A 16,816-nucleotide genomic window follows, 5' to 3' on the forward strand; every position below is an offset into this window, starting at 1 on the left:
CCTTTAAGTTAATTTCCTATTTTATATATTTTTATGAATTACTCAGTAGTGTGGGTTATGTGTACAGAAAGCATACCACCTTACTTTAATTTTTTTTCAAATTGTTTTTGTAAATAATCAGGCAAATCTCTACTTCAGCAATCTATTTGTAATAAATATTTGTGTAGAATAGTAGATGAATAAAGTATATATATATAATGTTGAATGAAACAGTACTGCCACAGTTAACCTGTAGGGCAAATAAACCTTTCAAAAATATAACAGAAGAGTTAAGCTAGAGCACAAGTGTGTGTTAAGTAAATGTTAGAAAGGATAAGCGACCACAAAATACCTGGGTTATCCACACTGAGAATTCAATATTCATGCATGAATTACAGGGGTAATCACAACTATCACAAATCCTGTTCCACCCTGTTTTGGAATTGTCATAACCATAAGGGAAAATAACTACCAAAATACATCAGTTGAGTGTCTTCTGTTTGCCGGAGCATACACTATCCATATAGGCCTACACATATAGGCTATGTAGCTTTCTTCCTTAGTTGCTCGAAAATGTGCTTTATTAGGGAAATTATTACCAGGCTTTATGAGAAAATCATCTGTTTCTTTGCTTTCTGGAAAATTTAAGCAAAAGTTTGATTCAATGGAGAGTCATTTTACACAAACACACAGAGACATAGCTCATCACAAATACATAGATATTTTTAGAAACATCAAAATACCGTTGTTATGTAGAAAAAAAATCTAGCCAGCATTGTTTTGTGTTCTTAAAACGTTATTAGTGGCAATGGCTGCAGGATGTGGATCCTCTGTGGTTTTATTATCATCATTAGGTCCTTGCTAAAGAAACCTGCATTGTTACCTTGGACTCAGGCAAGGCCAGGCAAGTAGGAGCCTGGGAGCAGGAGGAAGCCAGGGTACGGTCCTTTTCTCCTGCATTTTTCTCTGCAAAAGAAATGGACCCTCTATTAGCAGTCATATTTCTCAGTAGATATCTCCTTGCTAGGCAGAGACTCCTGAAATCACCTCCGTTGGGCCCCTGGAACTCCATTCTCTGTCCATGATTCTCCTATGTTAAGGGAGCAGTTGGATCCCTCTGGGGCTATTCTCTGGGCTTCATCTCTTCCCCTAATTTTGTTTCTCAGCTTTTTTCACTGCATGTGTAACCTAGTTTTTGTATTAGAATAATAATTTTTAATAAACAATAGGTCCATTTCCATTTTAGTGGCTATGCCATCAACGATGAAGTGAATACTGATGTCAACAGGTGAACAGAGGGAACTGGCTTAGGAGATGAGCAGTGTGCATGACACAGATTCAATTCTCAATAAATATTTTCTCTTAGTGAAGTGTAAAAAATACAAGCACACTTCTTTCATATTGTCATTGATTTTAGAGCAAAATAATCAGTCATTAACAGACCAAGGCTGGATTTATGCAAGTTTATTCGGCAAATATTCATTAATCATTTACTCTATGCCAGAAATGGGTCTTTGTGCTGGAGTCAGTGATGAAAAGAAATTTCTAAAAAAGCTCACGTTCTTTCTTCTAGGGGGAAAAAAAAAAAAAAACAGAAGTAAAGAAATAGAAAGAAATGCAGTGTGTGAGATGCTGATAAGTTCTAGAGAGAAATTTAAATCTAGGTTAAAAGTGACTGGGTAGCAGGTGGTTAAAGAGATTCTCTGTGAAAAGGAGTCCACTGAGCAGGTCCGGAGTGAAGTCAGGTCGAGGCTGCATAAGTACCAGAGCATGAGAATGTGCAGGCAGAAATGCCAATTTTAAGGTGAGTGAAGCTTGGCATTTTCAAGGAATATCAGGAATCTCTTGAGGACAGAATGAAAGTAGTGAGAGCTAGGATAAGAGAAGTGATGGACAGGGAATTAGGGGACCTGAGAAGGTTGGAGTTCACAAGTACTGGCAGGGTTTAGGCTTCTGAGAAGGGGATCAGTTAGAAAGCTGTGAGCAAGAGGATGGCATTCTTTGTTCTCTGTTTCAAGATCCTTCTGACCACTGAATGGAAACTGGACTTTAGGAAACAGGGTGACACCCAGAACAATCAGTTAAGAAACTATTCTGATTACCTAAGTGCCTTGACCTTGCCTAGATGTGGCTGCTAGTGAAAGTAACCTGGTATCTCTTAAGGGCAAGCATTCATGGATTCCACATGGTGTTTGAAAGAAAGGAGTCACTACATGTAACACTCCTTGAGTCAAAATTGAGGAGTTAAATAATGAATGATAATTATATTCAGAGATGAAGGAGAAAGGGGTCATAGCAACGTTAAGTCATTAAAAATGAAGCCAAAAATGAACAAGATTAAAAAGTTATTATACAGTGAGCTGCTAAGATGGGACATTGTAATATCTATATTCACAGATTAAAAAATAATTATCCCACAAAACTCCCACCTTTCCTAGGAACTTTGTGTTCTTACCAGCTTTAATTTGGAATGCCTGGACTTCTAAATACAGAAAATTACATTTGTCAGCACTATTATTCCTACATTACTTTACTTCATGTGATGCTTATTATGCAACATTAATATGTATCATTTTTCATAAACTAGTTTATTTTTATCATCACTTATATTTTAAAACACTCAACAATTACTGATATATCTCCTGTTGTTTTCTTGGATTTAATATAGAAACAGAAAATTTTGTTGTCAACTTTGCTTTTTACTGGAATATCTATTGTTTTCCATCTTTTATTTAGAATTTTTAAAACTTTAGATTGTCTTTGTGACCCTGCTATCACTAAAACTTTTATTCAAAAGTATCAAGGTGTACAATACAACAGTTAATGAGCATATTTTGAAGTGTGATCATAAGTCTTAAGATACATTTTTGAAATTGTCACATTATCATCAATATAATATGGCAATATATCTTTAGTTATATAGACATGAATATTGATTGATATGAATGTCCCCCTGATTTTCTTACTTATGGAACCTTGATTTGATCGGGATTCTGAGTCTAGAAGCATGCTTCTTCTCATGTAGTCATGAAAATTTTTTCCTTAATCTTCCTTCTGTCATACGTTAAGGTCTGATCACTTCTTATAATTGAATAGGTAGACATTCTGTAGAGGACAGAGGTTGATTCAGAATACGTATAAATGTTCATGCCAGACTTCCTGTGTATCTATTTTGCTCTGAATGTTGTATTGAAGGTAAGAGTAAGTGGAAAACAGTGAGAATGATCAAATGAAAAGAAAAACATTTCTGAAAATAATGAATCAAGTGAAAATTATTTGTCAAAATTTGTCAAAGAGAAAAAAAGTAGATTTTAATATTAATCTGTTGTATACAAAAAATGTTACTTTCTATGAAAATAGGTTAAATCATTCAGAATATTTTCTATTCATGATAGTTATTGACTCATTATTACATTTCATGCTAAGTCAGAGATTCATGCTCCATCAAAAGAAGTGAAAGTTTCCCCTAACTTCTAGGAATATAATAAGTACAAAAAAATACACAATAAAATATTTTCTGTATCTATTAAATCAGTTTAATATATATTTGGAATACTATCAATTTATATGAATCAGATTTCACAAAGGAGTTTTTGTTTGAAATGCTATCCTCTTACTGGAGATCAAATTAACCACATTAATTTAAATACCAATATTTGCCTATTTGCAGCCCTGTGCAGAGAATGGAAGTTAATGCAAATATTGTGGCATATACAGTCCAGGCTTAATTTCATTAATTCAAATACAGTTCAATGAGAAATTCAGACGGAAGCACTAGAGTCACATAATATAGTTCAGAAGAACTATATTTCTTTACCACGCGTCTCTGTGTATTTCACTTTTACCATCTTGAAAAAATGAACCAGGTAAATTTTACATATACTCAACTCACATATCAGACATTCTAAGGATGATAAAAACAACTCACAACCAAAAAAGCCCAATTAGATTTTGTCATATAGGCAGATTCACGTGGCCTTTCAGAGTTTGGTAGGTAATTTTTTTTCCTAATCTCTTCTCTCTCACTCTCTTCTCTCAGTGACTACACGGATGAGTTTTCATCCTGGAGCCAGGGGAGGACGCTCAGGGCTGGAACCTGTGTATGGAAGATGCCCTCGGAGCTGGCAAAGACACTTCCTGGCTCACTAGTCAGGCTCCTGTGAACGCTCCTTTTATGAAAACCTTATTTCTGGGCCGTCTTTATAGAATTGCATGAATCTGCTCATTTTAGAGAGAATCTTCCACCTTCGAAATGTGATCACTCTGGCCTGCCTTGAGCAAGAATCCTGTTGATAACAAGAAGCCCCCGTCCTGGATGTCTCCCCTTCACAACTTGCATCTGTGGACCCTCTCACTCTGCCTGTTTATTCTTCTGCAGCAATGATTTATGTATTCAGGGTTCAGCCCAGTCTTCCTTCCCTATTATAATCACCTGGCATCTATCACAACAATCCTGAATAAATTTATCCTTAGCTTTTTAACAAGTGTCAGAATACTTTTTTCTTTAACAGAACTGAAAAAAAAAAAAAAAAAAAAAAAAATTCCTTAACTATTGAAGTAAAACAATTATATTTCCTGCAGATTTTTTTTTCTCAATTATAATTCATTTCAAGTTTCTAAAGTGTGTTTGCTTTGTGTACTTTTTAATTTTTTTTTGTAGAGCAACTTCCCATTTATTTGTTTGGAGATGTATTTTTAGTTGAGTAAAAAATTTTCCTCCTTAATGTGTGTAAAATTAAATAAGAATGGAATGTTGGAAATAGAACACATGAAATATAAAACTGTCAGAACTGGTTAACTTAATTTTGGCTCCAAGGACCACAATGTTAATGAGGTGACTTCTGAAACTCGACATAATGCTTTGTATTAAGAGCTAAAGTACTCATGAATTAATGCAGAGGGACAAGTGAAATATTGGCTTCGTGGAGTTACGCCTATGTTAACCAAATGAAATAAAATAACAAGGAAGTTTGTAAAGAACATGCTATTTATTACTTTAAAAGTTTCATTTAGAGTGTTAACACAATATCTTAGAGTGTTTATCATTCATCCATGTAGTCTGAGTGAAAAGAAACAGCTAACAATTTAATGAAATATTTTACTCCATAAAAATATTTTAAAACTCAAGTGACAAGTTTAAGTTTTTTAAATGTTTGAGTGTTTAAAATTTAAGCACATATAAAAATCTTAGAAAAGGACCATCATTACTAAAATATTCAAAATATGGTAAATTATGCATGATGATTTAATATATGCAAATTGACAAGTGAAATGAATAGTAAATTTGAATAGAGAAAATACGTACATAAATGAATGGTATTTCAGAATCTTAGCAAATTGATGACTGCATTATGTACTTGTCCCCAATGTAAATGAAATATTAATTAGAAAACATTTTTTATTAAAGGACCAGTAATAGGTATGATGGAAAATTGGTATAATTTTTAACCCTCATCTTTAAGAATTTTTCATCTTAATTTTTCATTTTACTTTTCCTCAGACTGCTATGCTTATAACTGGACTGTTCTATAAAAGGATGAATAATGGAACTTACTTAGCCATGGAGGAGTTGATGGTATGTATTCATCTACATTTAATCTTATTCACATACACTTACAAATCATTGATGCTAATATTACTAGTGATAGTTTTTAAAGCAGAGATGTTTTCCATGTGACTTTTTGAGAAACGAAAGTCACTTGATATATGTTAAAATAAATATATACATATGCTACATATTAAAAATAAAGATATCTATTTGCCATTTGAAAATGCTTTGTGATTTATAATACATTTGTAGTATTTGATTTGACCAATTGTAGGTGAGTCTATAATGATAGTGAACGGCAAGTTTGGGATTTTAAAATAATTTTTTAAATAAGAAAAAAATATCTAAAATACTATCCTTAAACTACAGATCAATATTATACCAGTTGAAATATTGAACTCTTTCTGATGGTGAGTGAATACTTGTTGCTTATCTAATAGCTTGTCCTTATTCCGTAGTGAAATGAGAACCATATAATTTTATTGATCACTTTGCTCTGCTCCATAGCTTTGGAAATATCATGGAGGACTTCAAACAGATTTGAGACAAAAATATTAAAATGTAGCTGAATGATTTATAGTTTCAGTTCCAGAGCTCTTCTCTGAGAGATATTGCGCCTAGGGAAATCACATTGTTTTCTGCTTCTCTCTCCTTAATACTGTTATATGGAAGTCCAGCTAAAATGTGTATAAAAACAGGTCACTCTCAGTGTGACCTAGCTGAAGCAATACATCTGCACTATGAAGAAAAATTGAACATTTCGTTGGCTTATTTACTTAACTATAAATGTCTTATTTAATTTAAAATTTATAATACATTTAACTATGGATTTTTATGTCCTCTCTTTTATTCAATACTCTGTGCTTAAACATTTTCTAGGCTACATTTATATATCACTATCAAAAGCATAATCTGCCACCTAACTGAACACAATACAAAAAAAAAAAAACTATCTTTCTTGAATGATAAACTCTGTTTGTACTCCTATCATTGAGATTATCTAGAGTAATAAGCAGATATGAAAGGGCATTTGGTAGAGTACTTACTTTGTCTTGGGAAGATACACATATCAACCAATGTTTTTCTCTGTTGCATACCATTCCAAATTAAAAAATCTATCCTTTGAAATTTTAATTGATTTGATGCTCATTGGTTTTACTCAGTTCCTTTAGTAATTGTAAAATCTTCCAGAGCATAATAAAGTAACAAATTAGGTTTAAATCTGTCATATTTAAGGTAATCATTATAAAGGCTAAGTCAGTTCTTGTTTTTATATAACTGTGTTCTAAATATCACATCTTTGCATGGTTTCACTGTTTTCTTATAACTTGACTTTTAAGAGATATGAAATGTTTTGGATCAGAGAAATCATATGCTTCAGATCAGTGGTGGATAGACTCCATGGCATTTACTAAGTAACAATGATGGTGGCAAAGTCTGGCAAACAGTGAGGATCATTTTCAAATATTTTAAGAATCCCACCTGAATATTTTCTTGTTATACATGGCAGCCATCAAAAAACCTAGAGTAAAGAAGATCTTAGTAAAATATGTTGAAATTATCAAATAAATTATTTGTCCATTTAAATATCATTATTTCACATAATTATTTAAAATATGTAGAACAGTCAAGTCAAGCATTGTATGTAAGGATATGAACAACCTTTTATTTTAGGCAAAAAAATTAAAATGCTAATTAACTGGTAGAGATGAACTTTTCAACCTGTGAAGCACAAACACCTGTCCTTACTGAATTTGAAAAGGTTATTCTAAGTCTGTAAAGAAGATATCTTTTACACAATAAATGGTAAAAAAAAAATGTAATTTTAACCCTATCATTGCATCACAAGGTTGTAATGTTTTTGACAAGAAATAATTAAACATGCATCATATGACATTACAGAGGAGAGGATGAAGATTAAAAAATATTTTGTATCCAAAACCTTTGACATGAGGTATAATATTGAATCAATCTGAATATATACCTTATCTCTAGCTGTACCAGAATGTGTGCATGTATTTCAAGACATCATTAGATCTCTGAATCATGGAAACCAGGGAAAGCTATCCCAAGCTGCTTTATTGTCCTACAGATTAAGAATTTTAAAGTTTTCAAGATGTATTTACTATATCTCCAATAACTCCAAATCTTATAACCATATGATGATACTTGAACATTCCATGATAGGATTCACATAGAAATAAGCATTTGCTTCAGTAACATGCATATAAAAACATATTTTGAAGTTTAAATTATACATAGATTAAACAAAAATTTTTATATTCTTCACCTAACTACACATTTCTGAAGCCTGTAGAAATGTTTGAATGACTTTCTAAGAATACAAAAACCAATGCCATTTTCTTAAGATTCACAGGTGTAGAGTGCTCCCAAAGCAGAATTAAACATTTTAAAGTTTGGCATAATTTTTAGAACTGGTTGTAATAAACAGAAGTATCATTAATTTAAACATAGTTGAAGAACAAGTGAAGGATGTCTCAAGAGAGTAAGAATGAAAGGGAACATATTTACAGCATTGAAAAGTATATTATCACATGAATGAGATCCACAAAGCTGAATTGCTTCACACAGGATCATGTACCTGCATTATTTGGTAGGTGTTTCTACTCAGAAGCTCTTCACTTCTTGATTTTACCTGTTTGTCACGAAAATGAGCAAGACATTATAAAATCTTATTTACTACCAATAGGCAGCACTACTTCAGAGAATCATGTAGTATTTAAAGACATAAGTCTTTCAGGTGAGGGTCTCTAAAATGTAGAACTCAATGTAAATTAATGTTTTTGAAAGCTATATCCAGATTAATCGGCAGCTATTGACAGTATTTCTCAACACTAAGGTTGAGAAGAAATTACAGAAATTGGAGAAATTTGAGCCATTGATACAAGTTTTATAGAAGCTCTGAACAAGACAAATTGAATAGTTAAGCATATTCTTAGATGATGATTAAAGCACCACCAAAAAAAGGTGGACATTTCTGCACAAACTAATTGGTATATGAATGGCATGAATCAAGAACATAACACACTAGATGCTAGAAAGAAAATTATGTAACAGTGGGAAATGGATGGAATTTTTCTTTGAATATAATGACTGATTTTAATTTAACCTCAGACACATTCACATTAACACTTTTTTAAAAAGTTGAAGGTTGAGTTGATAGAGCTCTCAAAATATCTCATGCTACCTTTCCAAGTACTGGAATCATTTCCATGTGTCATCTGACAATTATTTATATCCACTTAGTTTATCTGACATTGCAGTCCACCTTAAGAAGCCAATTTTAAGAAAATAAAGAAACACATTATTTTAAAAAATACTTTTTTTTTTTTCAGTAAAAGATATGACTATGTTTGAAGTATGTTTCCATAGGGAAAGACAAACCTGCATTGAAACATAAGAGAACATTCAGCTCAGACATAGAGATTGAGGAGAGCAAAATAGATCAATTCTAAAGGAGAATGTTTTCAGAGGAAGAAACAGAATGTGAGGGAAACAGAGAATAATATCAAGGGTAGGGTAAAAAGGCCGGAACGTCAGAGGAAAAGTGGGAAGCTTGCTAGAGAAAATTGGGAATTAAAGTGAACACAGAACTATTTGGAAAGGCATAGAGAAAACATGAAGGTGTAAACAGAAGCAGAGAGGAAGGAATTATGGAAATGATAATGGGAAATTCTATGGAAAACAATTATGCTACCAACTTGGCCTTCCATATTCTCTGGCATTCAATAGAGAATAGGAAACATGCATTCTCTAAGACACTTGAAAATTAGAGGAGAAGATACTCTTTTGTTCCATAGATGCAAAAACATTTTTTTCCTGAATGCTAGTACAGCTGTTATCCATCTGTAAAGACAAGAGAACCTCTCTCTCTTTCTTTTTCAAAATTTTTGAAAGAGTGTGCTATACTTTCATCATTTGTCTAATCAACTCATTTACTGTTAATTGTTTTCTGTTTATATTTTTCTCCAAAAGTGGCAGATGTTCATAACACAAAAATTTCCCAGATTAATTATTCTAGTTGTGATGTTAAATTTATGTGGAGATATAGAAAGTACTCCTGGGGCACACCTGGAGACGGAGGCCTGATGGGGGTCGGGTGCACTACATGACACTGTGGATCTGCAAATCCGGAGACTATATGGGAAACACATATTTGGAGAAATAGGTTAAGATTTTAAATTCTATGAGGAAAACAATGAACATCAAGTAAGGAAGAGAAAAGGATGTAGAAATGCTTCCTTCCCACAGTAGGTGAAGGGCGTTGTGGTGTGAGGACCATACACTTTCATTCTCACCTGATTCCTGCAGTTGAGTAGAATAACAGGTAGGAGCTTTGCTGGTGTGCATTTCTCCTTCTGGGTCTGAGTTTTCATTTCAGCACACACCCATCATTTCATTTGCCATTCAGAGAAATGGATGATACAGGCTATTTTCTGCAGTTCTCTTTTGTTTTTTAGCATCATTCCAATTGTGTATCTAATTTTGATCTCTGCTTCCATGACTCTTTGCTTGATGTTGAGCTCTTAAATGTTTCTCAGTCATTCTTAAAATTTTAGCATCATGTTCTAAAAGAGACCTAAAGGAATATTCTACTATGTTGAGGGGCCAACATAAACAACTTCCTTGATTGTTAATCCATTTAGAAATGAAACAGCATTCTTCATTGTTAATAGCATCATATGATTATATCCTGATTTGTATAACTGAAAAATTCCAGAAAAATAACGGTAATATTTTTCTGAGAAAGATTATTTTTACAACCTCCCAAGAACCCATTAAACAATAGAAAGGAACTATCCACAGTTTCTATTAGTGTTTTTAATATTAGATTTATTAAATATACCATACAACCTTATAACACTTAAGAGGAATAAATAAGTAAATATTTCAGCAATGTCTTTAAATATATTTCTATTTAACAATTTGAAACAACCAGGACCATGTTTAAACTACTGAACCAAAGGAAAAAATTTATTTTTAATAAAATATTAATTTGAATAATATTAATAAAATAGTATTTGGTTACCACAATTGTATAATATTTTAATGATGACTTTCAAAATGGCTTCACTTACTTATATTATAAATAACATATAAAGTTACTGCAAAACCACACCATTTTGTTTATTTTAACAATAAACTTGTTTTATATAATCTTATTCCATTATTATTTTAATAAGTATCCTTTCTATAATTTATTCATTACTATTTATGTTCTAATATAAATTTTATTTGCCTGTCTTAAATAAAAATCATGAATTGTAAAATAAAACTTAATATGTTTATAATTTAATAACATGGGGTAAAATTTTCTCATTTAAAAGCACATAACTTGAAACTTTCTTGATGTTGAACTACTGTGGATATATTTCGTCAGTTATTAAAATTTCCCTTTCAGGTTAATATCAAGTCAACAAAAATTTGAAGTACTCTTGACCCTTTTTCCAATGTGTAAATTAGTAATATAATGGCAATATTCAGACAAGCAAATGTAGACTAAATTCCTTTGATGAAAACGACATGAGGTAAGGCTTCCCTACTGAGAATCATCTTAGTTTGTGAAATAGTAATTTGGAAAGAATATATCTGCAAAGTATATGGGCAGAACGGAAATGTGGAAAGCATAATCTGCAACACCCTTATGCATCTTTAGTCATTTTATATGTATTTATTATTATAAAATTTGAAATACACATCTAACAGATAAATGCCTTCAACAAATTTAAAAAAAAACTAATCATTTTATAGGTAGTATTCTGACTTTGAATTTGAGTTTGTGAAATTTAATTAGGGAAAAAGAGATAGCGTCTATATAAACATAATACGATTTCAAATATAATGTTTTTCTTTGGAAATTTAAATGTTTTAAGAGAATGTATAGTAAAGACATAAATATTCATAAGCATTACATATCTATTCAACATGTTCAGGAATCATTTTCTGTAATTATCTGACTCTTTCCTGCCCTGTCATTTTCTTCACCTTTTTTCCTCTTTAGCATAAATTGAGCTGCTTTTAAAACATCTGTGAATAATAAACATAGCATTTTCCAACAATGTCAAATGTGCTTTATTCCAAATATTGATTTCCAAGGAAGTCAATGCTTTCTGTATGCTGGAGATATTGGAACCAATAGAAAAAAAATTACAGAAAGTTATAATATTTTAAAAAATAATTATATTGTAAATTTAAGAAATTATTTGTTATATGATTGGTGTAAGTTCAAAGGTGTACTAAGAAAATATTTTTAATGAAATAAAGTTTACCTATTAAATTTTTCTTAAAAGCTGAGAGTTACAATTAAAATAAAGTTCCATCAACATATAAAAAAATTTAAAATATAGAGAATCATTTACAGAAAACAAAGATGATGTCAAAGGATTAGCCGATAGATTGCCAACAATAGACTTATAAATTTAAAAAAAAAAACCTGAATAATATTAGAGAATTCAGAAATGATGAAGATTTAACCATGAATCAAAAATGCAATTCATTCAGCAATCTGGAGGATATTATAATAATTAGATCATCTATATCTATAATTTATACATAAGGATATTTTGTTTAAATATTTTCTTTATTTTCATATTATACATCAATCATTTTACATATTTAGTTAGAAATTAACTTATAAATGGGTTAATTTAACAAAGCTAAAATGGTTTTAAACTTTGAGTTCCAAAAGACAAGCAACTTTGTTTTAAAATAATAAATGAATTTTTTATGTTTTAAAATTTTGAGCATAATTCAGATGAAAACTAGTTATAAAATTCGCAGGAGTAAATTGGGCATTTTTTCATATCTTGTTTCCTTTGCCCCACTAAAATAAGTTTCACTATCTTATAAACCAAATGAAAAACTATGTTATTTCAGGAAGTTATATTTTTATATTATGCATTTATTATGTCATTAGGATTCAAACATTAGTCTAAATTTGAATACTTCTTGAAATTCATTATATACAATTATATAAAATTGATTTATGTTGAATTACTAAGATGTATAAAAAATTTTGTTTTGTTTTTTACTCCTAAATGCTTATAATTCAAGTGGAAATATTTTTAATGTTTATGTTTACTTGCAACTTGAAGTAGACAAAAGTTAGAGAAATTTTCAGAGAAACTTCAAAAAAGTGAGTAATAGTGGATAATTGGTTTTCATTATTTGTAAATTTACCTACTTCCTAAAATTTATTTATAGCCCCCAAATCAAGTTGGCAGCACCTTTGGGCTCATTCACTGACATGGTCAGAGAAGTTACAAAGTGAATGTGCCTCATGCATATTCCCAGCTGAGATTGAACACAGCAATGTTCTGTCTTTTTTCAGTTTTCCTAATGTAAGAAAAAGCTCTTACCATATTCAGTGTGGTGTCATATATTTTTTTATATTTTTGCTATATTTGTGACTGTGCCTTGAAAATGACCTCAAAGATAGGATTGCAATGCTACTGTTCCTCAGTACAAAAAAAAAAAAAGTGTGTGTGAGATGAACATGAATCATTAATTTTTAATGCCTCATGATTTCGATATTAATAGGTATGATTTCAGTGTTGATGTAACACTGGATTACAGACCAAAAAAAGGAATTTCACTCTTTTGTCTATAAGGTTGATTTGGACAGTGTTGAAGTAAAATCTACAGTGCAGGATGAAGTGATGGGAAAAATGGAAATGTGGCTAAATTTACACACTACTGAGTTGTTGGCTGATTTAAAAAAAAACAAAAAAACAAAAAAACAAGTGCAGCGGATGGCATTGTTGTGAGGGTGAAAGCCACCAAAATTTATAATCCTGTTACTCAGGAAACATAAAACCCCTTTTTGACTAAGCTGGCAGGGTGACGTGTTTAAAATGGCAAATCAGCACGAAGCATGTTAAACTTGCAGGTGAAGAATTATCTGCAGATCAAGATTTATTTTTGAAATACCTGGTAAGAATGTTATACAGTAAAAGGGGTATGTGGAAGAGCAGGTTTCCAATCTTGCTGATATTGGCTTGGTTTACAAGGACATTGGTATGTGAGTTTGTATAATACAAATGGCATTTCAGTTGTTGAAACATTGTTTCAAATTGAAGTAATGAAACTCAAGGCTTACAAGAACACAATCATGTGTTTCCTGTAGAAACAGGAGTGTATTATTCATTATTAACATTTGAAGTGATCTTAGAGACTATAATTGCAACAAAGACCTAACCTTTATTAGTAAATATTAAAATGATCCATATAATACAGAAGTAGATGAATATATATGAAAAAAATGTACTCTATTTTTCCCTCCAAGTTAAGGGTGTATTAATTCTAAAGAACAATGGAAAAACACATATTATAAAATGAAGGATTTGAAATAAATTTATCTGTAAGAATATTAAAACAATGATAAGGGGTTAAACTCTGCATTTTCATGTTGATTAGAAAACAAAGGTTAAACATAAGAAAAAATGTCACGTGATATAAGGATAGACGATACATAGCTACACAGAAACATAGAGACATAAATGGGAAAATGCTAACCTAATGAATGTATTTAAGTCAAAATACGGTAAATATAAGAATAGATGGCAATACCTTATACTGATAGATCTCATTTCCTAGAAACGTATCGTTTCAAACAAATATACCTAAGAGTAAATTCAATTTATATAAAACAAGGACTAAAGAACATTATATTTCAAATATAAGTTTAAAAATATGATTACAGATTTCAAGATCTAAAAAATTTTTCAACATCTTTATGAGACTACAATACTAGACGTATACAACACTACATAATTCTGAAGGTTTTTTATAGTAAATGCACTGTTGATCAAGTTTCAATACACTAAACAATAGAAAGGAACTATTCCCAGTTTCTATTAGTGTTTTTAATAAATTAGAAAAAGTATACCATACATCCTTGCAAAACTTGGAAGGAAAAAATCAGTACGTATTTCAGCCATGCCTTGAAATAGATTTGTATTTAACAATTTGAAATAATCTGTAAACTGTATTATCAAAATAAATGAAACAGCAATTAAATATATACATGCACATATATGTGTGTGTATTTATATCTATATCTATATGTATGTATGTATATATATATATATATATATATATATATATATATATATACACACACACATTTGTCAATGTTCTTGGAATAAAAGCAAAACATACAAGAACAAGAATGAGACTAGACTTCCTTGCAATTGGGTCAGATCTGATTTAAAAGTTCATAAACACTTGGGCCCTAGTGTAGATGAGTATAAACACCTAGAGATTTTGAGAGTCCTGGAAAATGTTGTTCCTACTGCTGGAAGATCTTTATTATGGATCTCACTCTGGTACAGTTAAAACCCAAGCAGGAGTGGGAAATCAGAGAAAACCACCCTTCAGTGTTACAGGTCAGGATGGGGAAAGAGCTATGGAAACCAGTGAAATCATTATACGTCTTTGGGATTCTCGAGAAAGAAGAGAAAGACAGAAATAATTAATATTTGACATGATAAAGGCTGAGAACTTTCCTGAAATTATATTAGAGATCAAATCACAGATTCAAGAATTTCTCAAACATTAATAAAGTTAATATCAATAACATACATGCAGGCACACAACAAAAACAGAAAACCTTCAAGGCAACTACAGAAAAACAAAGTCAAACTACAAATAAAGGAAAGTGAATGTAAGATTATGGCAGGTTTTGCCTCCCAAACAATTCCAGCCAGAACACAATGGATGGCCATGTTTCTTTTACTTTATTGGCTATCTAAAGCCATTTATTGCAATCTATCAAGAGACATGTAACTATGATAATTATACTTTGGTAAGTACAAAAATCTGAATGTTGGATATATTAAAAGTGCTGAAAACTCAATCTAGATTTTTATATGAGCCAAGTTTAAATTCTATTTCAAATAAGGGAGAAAGAGCTTTTATTCAAACAAAAACTGAGGACGTTGAAGCAGTGGAAGAGCACACACACACACACACAAAAAAAAAACTATTGATGTCAAATTCCATGAAGGAAATATCTTTCAAAACTGAAGAGAAAATAGCATGTTTCTCAGGGAAAGAGAACATAAGACACTTTAATATCACCTATTAAACACTGTAAGAAATTTTAAAACTAGGCATAAAGAATATAATATTAGACAAAGCATAGGTCTACACAAATATATAAAGATCCTCAGAAATGAAAAACATAAAGGCAAATATAAAAATATACATTTTCTCTTTTAATCACACTTATTTGACTATTGAGCTGGTTAGGGGTTTTGTAGCAGCACATGCCTGGCATGTATGAGACCATGGGCTTGACCCCTAGCACCACAGACAATATAAACATGGAAATATGTTTGACTCTCTAAAGAAATAAAAGTAGTAATGTTTAGCAACCTTATAGCCTATGTAAAAATAAAAGATAATGTCACAAATACAGAAGTGGGATTTTGAGAATGTATTCTTAAAGGTTCCTTCTACTCTATATATTCTTTGAAGTTTGACTGTGTTTCCTAAAAGAAATATGTTGTAAACAATGGGGCAATCACACAAATAGGTAACTAAAAAGAGAAAAATAATACAGTAAATATAGAACTATAAAAATACTCAACATGCCAAAGAAAGGCAGCAAGAAACTAAAAATCAATAAATCAGAAAAATGTAATAAGTGGGGTCATTGCTGATAAAATCTAAATATATTTATAATAACAATATAGAAAAATGTTATAAACAAAGTCATTAAATGATGAAAATTGCTAAATTGGATATAAAATCAGCACACAGGTAACACAGGTATATTTTCCTGTGTACTGGAAACATCTAAGTGTAAAGACATAGATAAAAAGAAGGAAAGTAATATGCTATTAAAACATTAATCATAAAAGATTGTAGTGAAAGTATCTAATAAAGTGTAGTTCAGAAGAAGAAATATTATCAAGGGATAAAGGTCCATAAAAACAATATCATATAATGACAAAGGGGTCAACTCTCAAAATCTATCATTCCTAAAGGTGTGTGCCACACACGCATGCACAAATATACCCACAAAAATCTCAAAATATATGAAGCAAAAAAGTGAAAGAATTGGAAACAAAAATAGATAAATCCTCAATTGAATTAGGAAACTTCAACATTTTTCTCCATTATCAAAAGAACAAGTAAACAGAAAAAAAAATGTAGGGACGTAAAAATTGAGCAGTGTTATCCACCAATTCTTCACAATAGTCATTCACACAGCACTGTTCCAATGTCCACAAAATATTTTTTTTTCATATGCTGTCATGGTTT

General features: G+C 31.0%; 1 long non-coding RNA gene across 1 annotated transcript; it reads left to right on the plus strand.

The window, feature by feature from the left end:
* The first annotated feature begins 1,593 nt into the window (after nt 1-1,593).
* Nucleotides 1,594-11,036, plus strand: LOC125619446. Its single transcript, XR_007351007.1, has 3 exons — nt 1,594-1,783; nt 5,480-5,554; nt 10,950-11,036. It is a non-coding gene; the product is annotated as an uncharacterized LOC125619446 (long non-coding RNA).
* Nucleotides 11,037-16,816: the final 5,780 nt, after the last annotated feature.

Source organism: Marmota marmota, unplaced genomic scaffold, assembly GCF_001458135.2.
Source record: "Marmota marmota marmota unplaced genomic scaffold, marMar, whole genome shotgun sequence".
Taxonomy (NCBI): Eukaryota; Metazoa; Chordata; class Mammalia; order Rodentia; family Sciuridae; genus Marmota; species Marmota marmota.